The sequence below is a fragment of the Rutilus rutilus genome (assembly GCF_951802725.1).
Source record: "Rutilus rutilus genome assembly, chromosome: 22".
NCBI lineage: Eukaryota > Metazoa > Chordata > Actinopteri > Cypriniformes > Leuciscidae > Rutilus > Rutilus rutilus.
In genome coordinates, this window is record NC_140227.1 from 16,343,150 (window position 1) to 16,363,424 (window position 20,275).

The following is a 20,275-nucleotide window of genomic DNA, read 5'->3' on the forward strand; positions in this document are numbered from 1 at the left end:
AAAGGAAATCAAGATACTTCCTGTTTGATTTTTGTGTTACATAGAGAATTGTGTGTTGTGGTTTGCAAAAAGTGTTTTATGAAATTGAAAACTGAGTCGAAGGCCGAGAATAAGTGTATGCACTCTCAGAAAATAAAGTACATAATTGTACTTTTAGGGGTACAATGGCTTGTCACTGGGGCTGTACCCTCAAGGGTACAATATTGTACCTTAACCTTTAAAAGAAACAGTACATATATGTACCTTTTAATGCTTTTTGACCCTCAAAAAGGTACATATATGCACCTTGAGGTCCAATAATAAGCCCTATGGGGTACGTTAGTGTAGATTGTACCTTGGGGGACAGAAATGGACTCCTACTGTACCCCTATTTCTGTTTAGCAGATGTGGTTCAGGTGTTTGAGTGTCAGGTTTCAGAAATTGTGTAACAAGTAAGGATTTTGTGTGTAAGCAGCTGAAAAAAACTGTAAACAATCTGTATTGTATAAAGTGCTAGAGAAATAGAGGTGACTTGACTTGTATGTATATTCAGTAGGCTATATATTTACAAAATGACCAGACATGCAAGGGTCAAAAATGTATTTATTTCTCAAAACATTGAGTTTAGATTCCTAAGTGATCAAATTAGGTATATTTGCATGATAAACAGAAATGCAAGAGGGTAAAAATAATTTATTTCTTCCTGAAAACATTGAGTTTTGATTTCTAAGTGATCTGGGTTGCGTTTCCCGAAACCTTCTTAACGCTACGTCGTTCTTAAGCTGTACCTTATCGTTAATACGTGTTTCCCGAAACTTTCTTAGTTAAGTATACCTTCTGTAAGTCATACGTTTGGAAGGTAGGTCTGGACCACTCTTAGCTTTACCTTATCACTGCTGCAGGTCTACACGAATATAATTCTGAAGTTTTAATACACCCAGACAGTGTTCAATTAGGTGAATTCAAGTGTTTTCATGCAAAGAATCAAATTGTCATTACACTGATTGTTGTTAGATTTTTAATTAAATTATCCAAAGGTACATCAGCTGGCAAACCATTAAAGGCTTAAAGGTGCTCTAAGCGATGCCACGCGTTTTTTAGGCCAAAAATTTTTTTGTCACATACAGCAAACATTTCCTCACTATCCGCTAGCTGCCTGTCCCCTGAACACACTGTAAAAAAATGCGGCCTCTCTAGACACCACAGGCTCCACAAACGGCAACAAAAACAAACTGGGCTCACCCGCACCATGAAACACAACAAACAGTGTTCCAGCCAATAACCGACAAGAAATATTTGAGGGTGGGGTTTGGGGGGTTAGTGAGCGTGCACGTGAAGTGGGTGTGGAGCGTGTGGAGGAGAGAGAAGCATGAAGAGGGAAGTTTGAATTATGGCCAACACACGACCAAAGAGACGACGTTCCAATGAACAAATTGCAAAGAGGGACAAGGATAAGGAACGTGCGGAATACTGAATTTACATCGGAAAAACCTTTGAAAGGTGGCGAGAACTCCGCCGGCAAAAGGGATACCAATCCGACATTCAGTTGCTCTGTTTTTGCAGAACTGATGGGTAAATCCATATTTCTTTCTAAACTGACGTTCATGTTCGCCAAACCAACACAAGAAAGTAATTAGCTAGAACTATGCAGTCAGCGTTAACTTTGGTGAATACAACATATATGTTTCTAGCAGCTAGCGATCAATCTCTATTGTAAATGATCAAGCAAATTCACAGTAGGGCCACAATTTGTGTGAATGATTGTTTTCACCCACTGTTTGTTATGAATTTAAATGTTCATTTATAGGCTGTTGACAACTTTGACTAGACGCCGCCGTTGTTTATGCTCACTGGGAAACGCGAAGCTAACGTTATCTTGCTATTATTGCGTCCTTGGATGGGAGCTATAGTTATAACCTCAGGTGGCGAAGCGATTTTAAGATAATGTTTCTCTTTTTCTGCATTCTGTTCTGCAATATATAAAAGCATTTATCTAACTTGGTGACATTACACATTGAATGAAGAATCAGTAAAACTTAACTTTGTTTGTAGTGACTACTTTGACTTTCCTTTATGCCGGAAGGGAGGGGAGGAGGGAGGAGACGGGATGATGAGGAGGGAGGGTCTAGCTAGCCTCCGTTTTGTTTGACAACAATTCGAATGTCAACAAGAAGTTACGACTCCCGGCATCGCTTAGAGCACCTTTAATAGTCTATTTAAAGAGAATGATTGTGGTGGAGAGTTTGCTCAAACTATGGCAGCGATACAGCGAATAGTTGTTCTAAAAGACGGCGCCGTCTGCGGAGTGCTTTCAAAGGCCAGTGAAAGCATACTGTCAGTTAAGTCCTATTCGGACGCTAATTGTTTCTCATGGGCTCGTACGGTTAGACTGACTACGCCAGACTTCGTACTTCCGCTCAATTTCATTTCACTTCTGTACTCAGTCTGAGACCGCGTCATAGCTTTCCGTTTTCCTTCGGCCTGAAAACAGCCGGCCAATCAATGAACAGAGGGCGGGCTGAGAGCCGTGACGTAGACGCTGATTGTACCGTGGATGTGTAGATTTACTTCACATAATCTGCCAAAGTCGTTCACAGCCATGTTCACTCCGGTATTTCGCTCTATGGTTTTGTTTTCGCATCATACATGTGTTTACAGTGGAAGTTAGATGCGGCTGAGCATGCGCATAACACACGCCATAACCAAACGTTATGTGATTGGCTTACGGGTAACCAATGATTTTAAACTTCAGACTAGCGCCCCCAGGCGGTAAAGAAAACGTTTTTCTATTACGGAACTCCAGACTCTCTCTACGAAGCAAAGCGAAGTAGCAGAGTCTGGTATTGCCAGGCTATCGTACGGTACCCTATTTTAAACATTTACAGGGGTAAGTCGGTGATTTAATGCCGTCGGAATCCATAATTGTCAGTGTTTTTTCTCACCCAACCCGTGTAAAAATCCCTGGCCAAATTAATACCTACAGTTTTTTTGACAAACAGGTCGTGTGGTAATTCAATTGCCGTCTGAATCCACATCTCTGAGTTTACAAGAAGAGATTCAGAATTCACTGTTTAAATCCTTTTTGATCATTGCCGAGCACCGTACGTAAGATGTACACTTTTATTACTGAAATGCTGGAAAGTATTTACAAGAACTTGATCGCAGCTCCACCTCAGCGAACAAAAATGGGAAAGAGAATGGGAAAAATTACGTAAAAATTTTAAATGGTTATTATGGCAGCAATATATTATACAATTTTAAAATATGTAGGTTAGGCTATTATAGGCTAGTATAGTTTGGAATATTTTTTATAATATCCCATGAGTCCTAATAAATGCAATTTCAACTATTTCTGAAGTGCTTCATTTATAAAGAACACCGCTTTTTCACATAACGCATTGAAGCAGCCCCTGCACAAGAGAATAATTGATTCTCGAGCCATCGATAACAACCAATTCAGCACCATCAGCACCCGGTAATGTCGCGCGTAAGAAGGTATATCTTAAGCAGCTTCCTAAGGTATGGTTCGAAATGGTAAACCTTTAGTTAAGTTATTCCTTATGAGTCTTTGTAGCGCGCTTAGAGACAACGTTATCGGGAAACGCAGCTCAAATTATGTATGTGTTTTCACAGTTTATCATAGGGTGTAGGTCATCAGTAAATGAGTGTGCCATTTAAATGCCAGTGTTTCCCGAATGAAACACAAGAGCTGTTAGTTTTGAATGGTGTGTCTAATGTTTGTAAAAGCTTTGTTTTACAATTGCAAACTAAGTGTAAAGCTTATAATGTGCTTGTAGTTTTTCAGACTTGGTCTGAAGATTCTGTATATGAGTGAATGGTGAAACTGTGTGGACCTCAAGTACCACTTTGTAGGCAATAAAAAAATAAAAAAACTGCTGTAACTTTTAGCTTTGAAAGAATTACACACCTACCATTTAGTATCAAACCCAAATAAAAAAAAATCTTACCAACACAATACATTTGAAAACACCCTTGCTACTCTGCTTTTCAAGTCCCCTGAGCAGTCCAAGCTCTCCCGTGTCACTTCCAAACAAGCCCAGTTTACTCCAAATCCAGTTCTGAGAAGCCAATCAATAGCCTGTTCAAATGAGGCTCATTGAGATGAGTGCGACCAAAAGAAAGCCGCTCAGTAGCCCATTGTCCCCAACAATAGAAGGAGAGAGGATATACACAGCCAAAATGAGCTTTAAAAGGAATTATGCAAAAGAACACGCGCAAATCCTCTCAAGCATCATGAGTGAACGCCTTACATCGAGTGAAGACATGAAAGCAGGGGTTTGTACAGCGTGTGTGTGTGTTGATTTGATAGGAAGCCTATAGTCAAATGATGCTGTTCGTAAACCAACAAAATTAGCAGTTGCAAACGCAGTGACTTATAGTAACTACTGTACTGTGTGTGTGTGTGCGTGTGCGTGTGTGTGTGTGTGAAGCCCACATTATAAATGTCTGATTGCAGTGGTTCAGAGAATTGGTGGGAGCATAATTAGCATTAATGTGGCCATTATTAGGTATAATGGCAACCTTATGAAAGGATGTTTTCATTATCGTCGAGAGCTCTCCATAATTTGTGTGCGTGAGTGTGGCATGAGACTAAACAAACAATATGAGTGTATTATTTGAGTTAGCATCCAAAAACAAGTGTTGTTATGATAAATTTTGGTCATGGGGGTCCGCTTCCTGTGGAAAGCTCCCAGCATGCTTTAAATTCACATTTAACACACATCTTCCTTCTTATAACAGTTCTAATGTAAACATATGCTAATGGTAAATCTGTCTTCATTTCATGACACCGGTCATAAATAAGCTATACTTTGGTGGCTCACATTCCTTATTGAAGCATTTGAGGCACAAACCCCATGTTTAAAATTAAATTATATTATCCTAGCATTAAAGGTAGTAGTTTTAAACACAAAATATGTGTTTCCCCCTTTAAAATGGTTATTTTGGCTTGTCTTACATGTTACCCAAGTTATTATAAGAAAAATGATCAAACAAATAGTTTTCTTTAATTAATGGGAAATACAAATTTAGTAGCAACGACAAACCAACATTTGGTCCTAGAATACACACTACTGTTCAGGGTTGTGTTTCCCGAAACCTTAACGCTACGTCGTTCTTAAGTTACACCTTAAGCTGTACCTTGTCGTTAATACGCGTTTCCCGAAACGTTCTTAGTTAAGTATACCTTCTGTAAGTCATACGTTTGGAAGGTTGGTCTGGACCACTCTTAGCTTTACCTTATCACTGCTGCAGGTCTACACGAATATAATTCTGAAGTTTTAATACACCAGACAGTGTTCAATTAGGCGAATTCAAGTGTTTTCATGCAAAGAATAAAATTGTCATTACACTGATTGTTGTTAGATTTTTAATTAAAGTATCCAAAGGTACATCAGCTGGCAAACCATTAAAGGCTTAATAGTCTATTTAAAGGGAATGATTGTGGTGGGGAGTTTGCTCAAACTATGGCAGCGATACAGCGAATAGTTGTTCTAAAAGACGGCGCCGTCTGCGGAGCGCTTTCAAAGGCCAGTGAAAGCATACTGTCAGTTAAGTCCTATTCGGACGCTAATTGTTTCTCATGGGCTCGTACGGTACCCTATTTTAAACATTTACAGGGGTAAGTCGTAGATTTTATTGCGGTCCGAATCCATAATTATCAGTGTTTTTTCTCACCCAACCCGTGTAAAAATCCCTGGCCAAATCAGCCTACCTACTGTTTTTTTGATAAACAGGTCGTGTGGTCATTGCCGTCTGAATCCATATCTCTGAGTTTACAAGAAGAGATTCAAAATTCACTGTTTAAATCCTTTTTGATCGTTGCCGAGCACCGTACGTAAGATGTACACTTTTATTACTGAAATGCTGGAAAGTATTTACAAGAACAATATTTCATCGCAGCTCCACCTCAGCGAACAAAAATGGGAAAGAGGTTTTGAAATGGTTATTATGGCAGCAATATAATCTTGCAATTTTAAAATATGTAGGCTAGGCTATTACAGTTTGGATTTTTTTTTTTTTATAATATCCCATGAGTCATAATAAATGCAATTTCAACTATTTCTGAAGTGCTTCTTTTATAAAGAACACCGCTTTCTCGCATAACGCATTGAAGCAGCCCCTGCACAAGAGAATAATTGATTCTCGAGCCATCGATATCAACCAATTCAGCACCATCGCCACGGACAGCACCCGGTAACGTCGCGCGTAAGAAGGTATATCTTAAGCAGCTTCCTAAGTTGTGGTTCGGGGAACACGCCTAGAAATGGTATACCTTTAGTTAAGTTACACCTTAAGAGTCTTCGTAGCGCGCTAAGAGACAACGTTATCGGGAAACGCAGCCCATTGCTTTTTAAAATAAATGAATACTTTTATTAAAAAAGATAGCATTTAATTTATTATGACAGTAAAGACTCACACACACATGTGTGAATATATATGAAGACCTCTAATGCAAAAGCCCCTAAAAGCCATATGTCAAAAATGAGATAATAATATTGAGTGAATGCTCTCCGCACATAGTATACTGTACATTCATCAAATATTTTCACTTCAAACTCACTAAATCCCAGCCTCAGCCCATTCTGAAACGTCGGTATTTAGGTAGAAACCTATAGGAACCTGATAAAAATGTTAATGTAAAAACGCAAGACGGACTCAGAGGCTTTTGCATCTTAAGTCTTCAATATATATATATATAGATATAGATATAGATATAGATATAGATATAGATATAGATATAGATGTATAAATTATATTTCAAATAAATCCTGTTCTTTTGAACTTTCTTAAAATTCTTAAAAAGATTAAGCAGCACAACTGTTTTCAACATTAGTAATAATAATAAATCTTTCTTGAGGAACAAATAATAATTATGAATTACAAATAAATTACATTTTAAAGTATATTAAAATAGCAAACAAGTATTTGAAGTTGTATTTTTGCTCAAATAAATGCAGCCTTGGTAAGAGACTTCTTCCGAAAACATTAAAGAATCTTACTGAGATCTTAAGGTTAAGATCCTCAAACTGACTATTTGTTAAAAAAGAAAAAGACTTTGAAGACTCTGGTGAAAATTATTCAATATTTTACAGCACATGATAGAGCAGGTGTTTTGGTCTGAGGGTTTGAAACTTCCACCAAGAAAAAGGCCAGCTGAGCTGCAAAAGCTTTGCAGGAGTTAAATGGCTTTAGATTTGCAGTTGCGGACACCTTTGTCTGAACCTCTTTTAAGCTTTTCCTCACCAAATCTCTCACTCCACCATTTAGGCATTTAACTGGATGGAGTTTGGCCAAAGCCCACGTACTTGGAAGGATTTTTCTCGCTTTTAGTGCTGAAGTGGCAGGGACAACTGCAAGACACTGATGGTCCTTCTATTTCCAGTCATGAAAGCCCTATCTGAGGATATGAAGGCACTAATTTAAGCTTTGATTTCCTGTATAGTGCCTTGTTGGATTTAGATAGCTACAAATGTGAGAGACTATCCAGGATACAGAAATTGTTTTTGCTACTCCCATTTCTGAGGTATAAATGGGCTGTGATTGAAATACGTCTGACATCATGTGGTGGCTGCAGGAAACTGCAGGAAAAGATGTCAGCCAGGAATGTTGGAATGGGAGAAAAGAGACAGATTGAAAAAAATTGGCGAGAAGGAAAAGCAGAGAGCAAGATGGGATGAACATCTTGAGAAAGTGATACTGTCTTGTCAAAATGACGCATATGAGAGATAACAGATGAAAACAATCAGTTTAGTGGCATTTCAACTTCTATGTGTGCATATACATTTTAAATTTGACGAAATAGATTTTCATTTGTAAAGAGTTTCATCTGTTTATAGTCAACTGTAAGCCTATACTGTAAGCCATTTGTAGATTGATTCAAACAAAATTATCAAAACATTGCTCTTTTTACAGTAAGTCAGCATCCCGACACAACAACACTGACTTAAGCAATAGTGTACATTTGAGGCAGGGCAATCTGTTTGTCCAACCAATGGCATGGGGACCTGTTTGAAAACCATCATCATAGAGCGCTGCAGTAATGACATATTTTTGAAGGCCAACCCAAAAGTTAGCACGACAAAATGACTCCCTCGACAAAATCTCAATAAGATTTTTGGAATGTTGCGGAAAATAAGCTTTGTGATCATCAAAAGTTCATGATTCTTACATGTTTTTGTTTTTGTGATAATCTTCATAAACGAACATAACTTTTATGAATTTTTAAGCCTATAATAGGCCTACAATAGGCAAAAGTGAAAAGCTAAATGTATGCTATAAATGAACAGTAGCATGACTTCAACATCACCACTATTAACCACTATACCATTCAGCATATTGACATTTCAAGTCCCAACAGCCTCTGTAGTTCCATTTAGCCACTTGTAAAAACATTCAAAAACTTGGAACGTTTTTGACTTGGAACGATGGAACAGGAAGTGCTGAAATGCTAACCTGTGCTAAAATGCTAACAAAAATATGCCACTCTTGCGCCACTCTATTGTTGAAATTCCATTTTTTACACTCACAGCACAGAAATTACACACTACAAATGTTATGTTTTTATGTTTTCAGAATTCAGCAGGTTTTGATGAATTAGTCAAGCTAACAAAGTTACAATAAATTTACACATAGAATGCCAGTACACACAAAAAAAAAACAATTGTGTGAATTTTGCAGTACCTGAGATTAATGGGACTGCTAAACAAAACTGTATATGTGTACATGCATATGCATATGTGTGTGCATTCCAACTAGACAACCCACCTCACATTGTGGTTTATGCACCAGAGACTCAAAACTCCCTAGTATCAATCCAAATCCATTTATATCTGTCTATTAGATTACCCAGCACTCTGTCTCGGCAGCACAAAGCTTGAAATGACCTAATTTACAACACTATCAGCTTAGCTACAGATTTTGCCTTTGACACACATTAATGCAGTGTATTAATTCAGTATCAGTCTCTGCCGGCTAACAGCACATTTGTCTCCTTAAGGATATGCCAGAAGAGAAGCGCAGGAAACACACCTGACCCCGACGACCTATTTATTAAACAGCAGGCATTCCAGCTCACGAATCCGACACACGACTCGCTGTGCATCAAGAAAGTCACTGTGGGTTTTCATCATATCTGCCACTGCATAAATGTAACTTCAGCCTTACATTGGCGCAAGATATGGAATAATGTACATGCTGGTTGTAAATTACATGTCATTCACATTTACATGTTTCTAATCTATTCCGTGCAAACACTGGTGAAACTAATCACCGTTTAAACCAATGTTTATACAAGGACACAGCAATAACAGATGGAATCAATGCAGAAAATTAAGTACAAAAGAACCTGAAAGTAATTATGTTAAAGGAGATTTTATAGGCTGAATTGATAAAAAGCTACAAGGTCAAATTAAATTGGCTGACCAAACTGTCTGAATAAGTGTATTCAGCCAGTGACTAAGTTTGTTTGTCGCTATCTATCTATCTATCTATATATATATATCATTATATCTATCATCATCTATCATTCTATTGTTCTATCTAGCGTTCTCTCTTTCCTTCAATCATTCTATTGTTCTCTCTATCATTCTATTGTTTTATCTATCGTTCTATCATTCTATCGTTCTACTGTTCTGTCTCTGCAGAAGTTGGCACATATTTACTATAATAAAAAAAAAAAAAACATGAATTAAATCCAAATGTAAAAAAAAGAAAAAAAAATTTAAGGAGTCCATAACTACGGAAGCCCTGAAACGCAACATAAAAAAAAAAAAATCCGTAAAAAAAAAAAAGATTAAAGTCGAAACATTTGGAGATTAAAGTCGAAACATTTCGAGATTAAGTCGAACTGCCTCGGACAGTTGGATACACACAATAGTAGCTTTTTACTTTTATCTGGGCTTTCGACAAAAAGAAAATTCGTAAAAAAAAGAAAGAAAATTCGAGGTGCCAATCTACCAACGTGCATTATCATGGCGTTACCGACGAGCACACAGACTCCGCCAGAGTAGGTTCACAATCTGGTCGAAACTTTATGTGGCAGTGTTTTTGACGTGTTTTCGTGCTCGTCTATAATGGGCAACACTATCTGGGTCGAGAACACTTAACAGTAACCGCACTGTTTCCCTCTTCACCGTAAATACGTTCTGGATACATTTTAAGTGCATCATTCTGTATCCAATCATTTGGCCGGATCCCGTGATTTCCTCAAATATAATAACCACTGGTGGTGGTTGAGAAAGCGCTTTTAAGTGTAGGCCTACAGTAGACATATGAAAGCGCTATATAAATGCCTCATTCATGCATTCATTCATTCATAAAGCTGGATATCTTGATCCAGTCTGAAAAGTGTTTTCGCCTGTAGGCTAAAGTCTATTCCAGCGCAGTATAACGTCCTATAGCCTAATGCCATGTTGGTAGACCTGTAGATTTTCCTTTTGTTGAAAGCCAAGATAAAAGTAAAAAGCTATTATTTTGTGTAGATCCAGTTTACACACACACACACACACACACACACACACACGCACGCACACGCATGAATGCCTGTGCGGGAATGTGAAATAACGGCAAGCACACACGCAACTTCTACGGAAGACTTTATTCTCGAAAAGTTTCGACTTTAATCTCGAAATGCTAGAATTTTTTTTTTTCACGTTGCGGTTCAGGGCTTCTGAACATAACACTTGATTCAGATTGTTTATTTACCTGCCTGGTACTTAATGCACACAAAATGAGGGTTAATTATAAAAAAAAAAATTGGACTGTAGCCTAAGGTGTTTAGCACTGGAAAAACTGTAATCTGAATAAATAAAAAAACTTATCCTAATACCTGCAAGTTGTTCGTTTGTTCATTTATTTATTTTCAGTTTATTTATTTTTGAATAAATTGGCACATATATTCTTTTTATTAAAAAGACTACATTAATTGTATATATATATATACTGTATATACTGTATATAGACTAAATCCAGAAGAACTGCGGCAAGCCGACCTGCAAAGCTAAAGTGCTGTGAGAAGTTTTAGACACTTGTGTAAAATATTTGGTGTGACCACCTGCATTTTAAACAGCTTTTGTCCAGGTACACTTGCACATAGTTCTTCAGGTAGCTTTGCAGGTCGGTTTCTTCTAGCATCTTGGAGACTTGCCGCAGATCTTCTGGATTTAGTCTGTGTTTTCTGTTTCTTCATGTAATCACAGATGGACTTGATGATGGTGAGATCAGATCTCCGTGTGGAGCACTGTATATGGCAACACTTGATTTTGATTGGTTAATCAAGACACACTGCGGTCAAATATTTTTGCATAATGATGTGAACCGATGACCATCACTGGCAATCAACTTTCAACACAAATGTGCTAATTTCACGTATTTCATATCACTCTATTCCTTTCAAAAGGCGTTATTCATTGAGCTTTCTGTTGACAAATGTCTAGATGAACGAAGTGTTGGACTTAGACAGGGCCTTGAAGTTCCTGGATGTGTGGCTGAGCACTGATTCCCAAATCACAGATGGCAGAGGCTCAGAGGGGGCTCCCCTCAAGCCCCAAAGCCGAGCAGAAATCCCGGACACACAGAGGCCCTTACGCAGAGTAAAGCAGATCTCCCCACAGAGAGCCAAAGGGAATCTCTCTCCACCTTCCCTTCACTGTGCTAATGAGATTTTAATGGGCAGGTCGGCAGAGGCCTGCAGAGACTCAAGAGCTCACAGAGGAGTGACTAGATACGGTCCCAGCCAGAACAGAGACCCAAAGGACCAATACATCAGACGGCAGAGATATTTAATCCCTAATTTATTACATTCTCATTGAATGAGATTTAAAGTCCAAGTTCTCAGTACATCATTGATTGAACTCTGATCGTTGATTTGCCATAAGAAGGTAAAGTTCATGTCTCATCCTCTAAAGGTTTCAGTGAAGTTTCTTTCAGCTCTTCTAAGGCTCATCTGTAGCTTTTCACTGATGCTTTAATGATATGTGAATGGGTAAAGTGCCCTCTAATGGCCAAACAAAGAAACACAACACAAAACAAATCTAATAAAGCATAGGCAATCAAATCTTAAAGCGTCACAATTATTCATATCATTTCATGTATTTATCTCTCTCTCTCTCTCTCTCTCTCTCTCTCTCTCTCAATCTTATGAAATATTATTACAATTTAAAATGACTGTTTTCTATTTCAGTATATATTAAAATGTAATTTATTCCTGTGATTAAGCTAAATTTTCAACATCATTACTCCAGTCTTCAGTGTCACATGATCCTTCAGAAATCATTCTAATATGTTGATTTTCCTGTTGTGCAGCTTAATATTTTTTTGGAAATCATGATGCATTTTTTTTTTTTTTTTTTTTTTACACACAAGGGAACTGTAGCATTGAATTGAAGTCATATAATGTGACATAAAGCAGTTTATCATGCGACACCACTACTTGTTGGAAAAATGGCTTCTTTCTGGAAAAGCTACACAATTGCTAAGCTACTGACACTCTACTGAAAAATGTAGTTATAGTCGTGTCACTACTTCTAGTTAGCTACTCCCCGACTGTGCGCTGAGTATTAGATATTTATGAAGCTTCAGAAGCGGAGAATATGTTCTTATGTGAACTCTCTCTCAAGGGCTGTGTGGTCCTGAGGGAGAAGGTGAGACTGATAGCCTGAGGGATCTAGAGATCGAGCAGTGTTGATAGGGGAAAATGACCCTCACCGCTCTCTCCTTCACTGCAAAAAAACACAGGTCAATCCTACTGACTCGCTCTTATATAGCACAAAGCCAACACGACCTCTGATGTGAGCTCACACACGGCCACTCCAGCTCTCTTTGTCATTCTGCGTATACCAATTATTTTAAAAGAAAACGAAAAAGAAACTGCATTTTGTTCCACATACAAAAAATATTGTACAAAAAATTCTACTTCAAATAAATTATGATGTTCTTTTGAACTTTCAATTAATCAAAAAAGCCTGAAAAAGTGTATCACGATATCCACAAAAATATTAAGCTGCACAAATTTTTAATAAGAATAAATGTTTATTGAGCAGCAAAATCAGCATATTAGAATGATTTCTGAAGAATCATGTGACACTGAAGTCTGGAGTAATGATGCTGAAAATTCAGCCTTGCCATCACAGGAATAAATGACATTTTAAAATATATTGAAATAGAAAACATTAATAATATCTATCATTCAATAAATATACATATCATTATAAATATATATATATATTTGTCTTGTTAATTGGCTAAATAATGAAATGATCCATTCACATTATTTAATCAAAGTATAAAATGCACACAATTAATCAACATCCCTTACCATCAATGAATATGTGAATATATCCCTATGTTTGTGTATTTTATCCTTTTTTTTTACTTTTTTTTAATAGTTTTTGGTTGTGTTTCTCTCAATTACATCAGGCTCTTTGTTCCTCCATAATACAGTCCTGTAGCCTTCTGTGGAAAATACAAAATGTGCATAGGACCCATTTTTGTCATTACATGAACTATAGTCAAAGAGAGCCATGAAAGTCATAACATGGAATACCTCCCCTGGTGCAGCCCTCCCTACTTTCTATTGGGGTCTTTTGTCTCGGGTGTCAAAGAAGACAAAGAAGAAAAATGGCTGCCAGCATTCGCCCTCTTGCCTTCATAACTAAGAGCGTATGGCAATGACCGAAGGGACACATTTAAACCTCCTTCATCACCCATACTACACTCTCTTGTCCTAAACCTTTAGCTAATAGTGAAGAGATGGAGCGGAGGACAATGTAGTCGCATTTGTCACACGGCTATGATATCAAAATACACCTATTATTTAGCAAAATCAGGTCACAGGAGACATTAATATCAGATATAAATGTAACGTGCCTGTGCAGATCACGTATGAACGGATCACCTGAGATGGATGATAATACCAAGGTAAATTGGGACATTGTATTATGTCTTTGGCCACATACTGTACACACTGTAAAGTTTCAGAAGTGACAGCCATTTTTAAATAAAGGAGTTCAAAGTGAAAGACAGTAGGCCTGACTTCTAACACAACATACACAATGTTACATATTCAACAGTATGATTAAATTACTGTACTAACTACTCTCTCTAAAAAGTATTGGATTACTTATTACTAATTACTTTCTAAATCCCATATCAACAAGGATAGACATGAAACTGCACTTCTGATTCTTTCAAATAAACAATATACAATTGGATAATTATTCTTGAACAGACCAAAGTGTGTAAAGAGATAAAGTTACAATAAAAACAAACATTTTAACATTAAATGTTGATGTTAAAGCCCCACTAGGTAAGATTTCCGTTTTGGTCAAACAACGACCCCTAGAGTCGCTGTGGACTACTTGAATTTAACGTTACTGTCGTAAATACCACTCACGCAGAGCAGTCTCTTCACTCACGGCCTGATCCCCTCCCCCCTGTATTCACCTTATTTTCGAACGCGGAAGTAAATATGGGTCTAGTTTCCGGTTTTTGTGCGGCACTTCCGTTTCCTCGCTTCTCTGGGCTAACTAACGATATCGATTGCGAAGGATTATGCAGAGTTGACAGAAAAATGTTACACATGCCGTAGCAGATGAATACAACAAAGAACTAAAGCCCCGCCTCACCCAGGTCGGGTTCTGGACCTGGTTGAAAACACTCATGCATCTAGCTGGTAGATTGCCAAAACTTCGCCGGCGCCTTCAGCACCGCCCTAAACACGGTCGAGCCAACGCTGGACTAATGCTGCGTTCCAGGCAACCTGTAACCCGTGTTTTTCCAACCTTATACCCGTGAAAGTGCACTGGAACGGCAGTCAAACCTGTGACTTCCCACCCGTGAACTCGTACTAGATCGATGTACTCCCAGTTACGAGCTCTGACGTCACATAGCCCGCAAAACCATACAAAACAACAATGGCAGCCCCTACGAATGCAGTGTTTCTGCAGGCGGCACACGGCGAGAATACACTTTAGGACAATATAACGTTGCAGTCAAATTAATAATAATATAATAATAATGATAATAATACACACACGATTATGTATTACAATGTTATGTGTCTGAAACAATAAGTATGTCATGAAAGTGTATTGGCGCATGGAAATGTTAAGGTGACGTAAACTTGGTAGTTTAGTTTAGTAGTCAGGTAGTTTGGCGTGACTGGCCTGGAACGCTACAAAGTCGTGAGTCGTGGTTTGAAGTCGTGATTTACGTGCTCAAAAACCTGCCTGGAACGCAGCATAAGTTAATATATCTATGGAGGTAGGCTATTTTGCAGGCCCGGCTGCAGAATGAAATGACTGAGGGGGCATGTGAAATTGTTAAGGGGGCTTAACTTTATACCATCAATGAACAATACACACTGATAACTTGCTTAGTAAAAAAAGATAAGGCAGCATAATTTATTATGCATATTTTAACCCTTTCACGCTTAATTTTAATATTCTAACTGACTCCCCATAGTGAGTTTTTTCAAGTCGACTGTTATTTTAGAATTTAGAACGTTCCCCCTTAATGTTTCCATGGCGACGCGTCATATTTGTCACGTGACACACCGTGGATGTATCGCTTTTATTTCCTTTTCCCTTTTTTATTCAAAATCAACAGATTTTGCTAAACCCATTTTATTCTATCTGATATTCCGATTCTCAAAAATGTGTATGTGAGTGTGTTTGGTCATTTAAAAACCTTTATAAATAATCTTGATCTTGATCTATTACGTGAGATGGCTGTTTCTTTGCGCCGCAGTTCAGAGAATCCTGTGAGTCATCAATTTCTCCCGAAATACATGCAAGAAAGTGGAATAGAAGAATAGAGTAAACTACTTTATAGTTACTACCACTGTGTTTGTCTGATATGAATAACACACGTCGGCAAATTATATTTGAATAGATTGTTATTGCTGCTTCCACAGACATCAGTGTGTATTTTACAAACTCCAAATGTATTGTTTTACTAGTGCTTAATGTGTATTTAAATGTCTGAAACCTAAAATAAACATTGTGAGGTTGAAAACACTGCATAGTTGTGATATGACAGCGCTGAGCGCGTCCGACTCTGGCTCAGCGCCAACCAACGCGCAAAAGCCCAGTTTGAATCTGGCAGTTATGTCGTCACTGAACATTCTAAATCCCATATGTGGGACCGTACTCTCAGGGGCACTGAAATAAAAAATCCCATATATGGGACTGTACCGCTCAAAAAGTTAATCATTTAATTTGTAACCATGAATACAAAAATGAAACTGAGGGGGCACAAATAAGATCTGAGGGGGCAATGCCCCCTTTTGCCCCCTCGTGGCGCCGGGCCTGCTATTTTGTCATGTCAAATGTATTAATAATGTCATCAGAATGCAACCAAAGCACATGATAGCAATAAGTAGATCATAGATGGCTATAAATAATTATAAATCATACAAAATAAATGCCATGATGATCATGCCATGATGACTAGATTTTATACAGGGGTTACTATAATGATTTTGTTTCTCCTTGGAGTTTTTATTCAGACTTCGTAGCCCAGCCACTTTTCTGGTATCGGGTGGTCTTCTGTAGGTCTTGTGTTCACGAAATGAAAAGAACAAACATACGGTCGTTTCTTCAAATGGGCTGCGTGGCGTGTCCGTTATTTCGGCTCCCATGTTAACCGGTTATTTAGAGCTTGCACACTGCCTGCGTGACACGCGCGTCTCAGGGAAAATGCGTGCATGCTAGAAATAGAATCGACGCCTATTTTTCACGCGACACGCAAGCGTTTCGGAAGCGTTTCCAGGCAAAATAGAATAGGAAAATATGTTTGTATGTCATTTTGATATGAATACATATTAATGACATTTTGATGTTTGAATTTAGGGTTTGACATAAATGCAGATATAGCCTAAATGTAAAAAATATATATATATATATTATCGATTTTCAAATATTGCACCTGTGTCAATACAGAACGAAATATTCTGTAGCCTATTTTGCCGTCAATACTGCCGACGTTGTCTTTGCTGCTATTATGTTTAACATTAAGTGCCTTCCACAACTCTCTCCCCATATGTCGAATATATCACCAATGAGGCTTATCATGTCACCTAGCAGCAGCAACGCCTCGTCAGAGACGTTTCTGGTGTGCAAAGACATAGAAAACACCACGCAACAGAAACGCCACGCAGCCAGTGTGTCGCCGGTCGTATAGGGCGCCTGATTATTAAAATGTCAATAATTCGATGATTAAAACACTCCTGCTCCAAGTAAATCTTTCTTTTGTGCCAGTTATTATGACAACCTCTAACTGCACAAACAATCCCGGTCTTCCTCGAAGCCATAACGATGAGTTTGTTGTTACGAACAACGCTCGCCAGTGACCGGAAGTGCCTTACCGGAAGTCTCGCACAAAATACCGTCAACTGGCTGCGTCCGTATTTCCGTTAAAAATAAGGTGAATACCGGTCCCTGTTCAGTCGGATGGAAGCTGTAACGAGTGGAAATAAGGTGTGGCCCCTTTAAGAGCTGCGCGCGCCCTGTTTAACTGTCGGCAGTCTGTATTGTATGTGTGCCTCGAACACCCCGTAAGCTGGTTGTTTCTATTTGATGCTCATTATTGTCCTATTTTTGTCTATCAAGTAATGCTGTGGACGGTAGAACGTGTGACAGACAGTTACACGAGTTCGATTGGGGAATAAACACAACTAGTTACAAATCGTCGGACATCGAACAAGCACAGCTAGCCTCCGAAGATGTCTAAGTTACTAATCCATCAACAAGAACGCCAGGTGCTTTTTAGCTCACACCAACGAGTGAAAGCTTGTCCGAGTGATATACAATATAAGCAATATACTTACAAGTCCAACAGCATGTGAGGACGTGTTGGGGGAAGTGAGGTAGCCTATGCCGTAAAGCAGTCGAATTTTGTAGTTCTTTTGTGTGCGCGGGGTTACTACCCGAACCCCGAAGTTTAAAAGTACGATTAAAAACGATACAGACCCCATCAGGCTATGGCAGACATGTCATTCAACCTATTGTAAGTCGATGTACCATCACAAGAGTCTTGGAAATATATTATGAAGGTTGAAAAGTTACCTAGTGCTGCTTGTCATGCTAAGAATGAGCATCAAACAGAAACAATCCGCTTACGGCGTGTTCGAGGCGCACATACAATACAGACTGTGCCGAGTCAGTTAAACAGGGCGCGCACAGCTCTTAAAGGGGACACACCTTATTGCCACTCGTTACAGCTTCTATCCGACTGAACAGGGACCGGTATACAGGGGCATCAGGCTCAGGATCAGTGAGTGAAGAGACTGCTGCGTGAGTGGTATTTACGACAGTAACGTTAAATACAAGTAGTCCACAGCGACTCTAGGGGTCGTTGTTTGACCAAAACGGAAATCCTACATAATGGGGCTTTAATGCAATTAAATCAGAAGTTAACTGAGCAGTGAATGATTTTCTTTTTCATTTGTTGTTTGATTGACATTAACGTTAAAAAACAGCAGCATGTACGCCAGGCACGGCGCCAGGATTCCAGTTTTGGATGGGCCAGACCAATTGTGGGCGGGCCTTAAATTAAAAACGTTAAATTAAAAAATAAAAAACGTTATCCAATCACTGCTTAACCTAATAAACAAATATTGACTAATACAGCCTACTGTTATATTATCTGTGCGTATACATAATATAGATTTTAATAGCTTGATGCTCTTTAAATATTTTGTTGCAAAGTTTCAGTGCATAGGACAGACCTATCCGCGATCGCTCTCCGTGGTTCTGACCAAAGAAGAGCGCTTTGGAATCTCCATTACGCATCATACCTTGGCTGCATTTTCCGATAACATTGTCTCATAGCGCGCTACGAAGACTCTTAAGGTATGACTTAACTAAAGGTATACTACCACTAAAGGTATATCATTGCTAGGCGTCTTCAGGGCTATCATCCACTCGTGAGGCAGAGGCGCTGGCGCCCTCCTAGCAACGGCGCTGTTTTTGGTAAAACATGATTTTGACGACTTCATTAAGTTTTGTTTTATAGAAAACTCTTTTAAATTTTTTTTCGTTTTGTATAAATTGTATCTTAATTTTGATCAATGTTTTATCAATCAATTGCCCGTATTTAATAAATCAGAAGCAAATTTATAGCAGACAATGTAATAAGGCGCTGACACGATCACTTGCATTGCATGTGAACTGGCCAGGGCGCCGAAACTCAGCTTGTGCCTCACAGATTTGAGAAATATAGGCTATATATTACAGAAAGCTTGAAATGTCTACTTCTAAACGAAAATGTTCAAAACCAAAATAAATAGGCTACTCTCTGATTTTGTAATCCATATGACATGTGCATTTCTCTCTGGGGTTCATGGCGAGTCGTCAACTTCATCTTTGCAGCGACACAGAAAATACCAGTTTATTACTAAACAATTAAATGTCTCCTTGCTAATTTAGACACATTCATAATCATTACTTTAACCGGTTCTTTGTGGCAAGCTTTATGCGTGCTGCCATAACGCTTATTATCCTGTATAGGCTATAGCCTATTTAAGTAATTAAATTAATATAAAGGGGCGATTTGTCCACGAATGGCTTAAATTAACAACTACTAGTCGACTAAAAAAAAAAAATAATAATTAGTCGGAGGCAGCCCTTATTCCACATATTTTTGAACCAGCAGGCCATTCTGGGTTGAGCGAGCGACCCTACGGAATGAGTGAGCGGAGCGGAATATTCAGAAATGCGCTCTCCGCTCACGAGCTCTGATCGGAACAAACCCGAACCCCACTGTCTGCTGAACTTGCGCAGAAACATCAAAATAGATATATAGCCAGCTTTTTAAAATTGTTTTTAAAACTAAAACATTTAGACTATTTTAGTACAGATTATGAGCTTATTGACGATTTTTTATAATTCTTGACAAAATTAGATATGAAGTTTTTTTTTTTTATTATTTATTTTTTTTTTGGGTGGGCCTGTTGAAAAGTGGGTGGGCCTAGGCCCGTCAGGCCCACCCATGACGCTGTGCCTGATGTACGCTTATTAGGGTGCTGTCACTTTAAAACCTCATGCATGGATCCAATATAATGATAATTTCGCCCAACTGTTTACATTCTCTTTGACATGACTGACTTTGTTTACGTGAATACTCACCAAGACGGAAATTTTGACACATAATTGTGTGTAATAGAACGTTCAAGCGCAATAAGCCACAACAGTAAACTAAATTCAGCACTCGTGCGCTTCGGATCTGCACCACAGAAAGCACTCTCCCAGTACTGGTTTATTGTGCTTTTTACAAC

The 20,275-nt window shown here is 38.5% G+C and overlaps 1 protein-coding gene across 1 annotated transcript in view; it reads right to left on the reverse strand.

The window, feature by feature from the left end:
• tafa4b (TAFA chemokine like family member 4b) overlaps positions 1-20,275 on the reverse strand; it is a 62,840-nt gene that overhangs the window by 10,982 nt on the left and 31,583 nt on the right. The gene's annotated exons all lie outside the window — the stretch shown is intronic.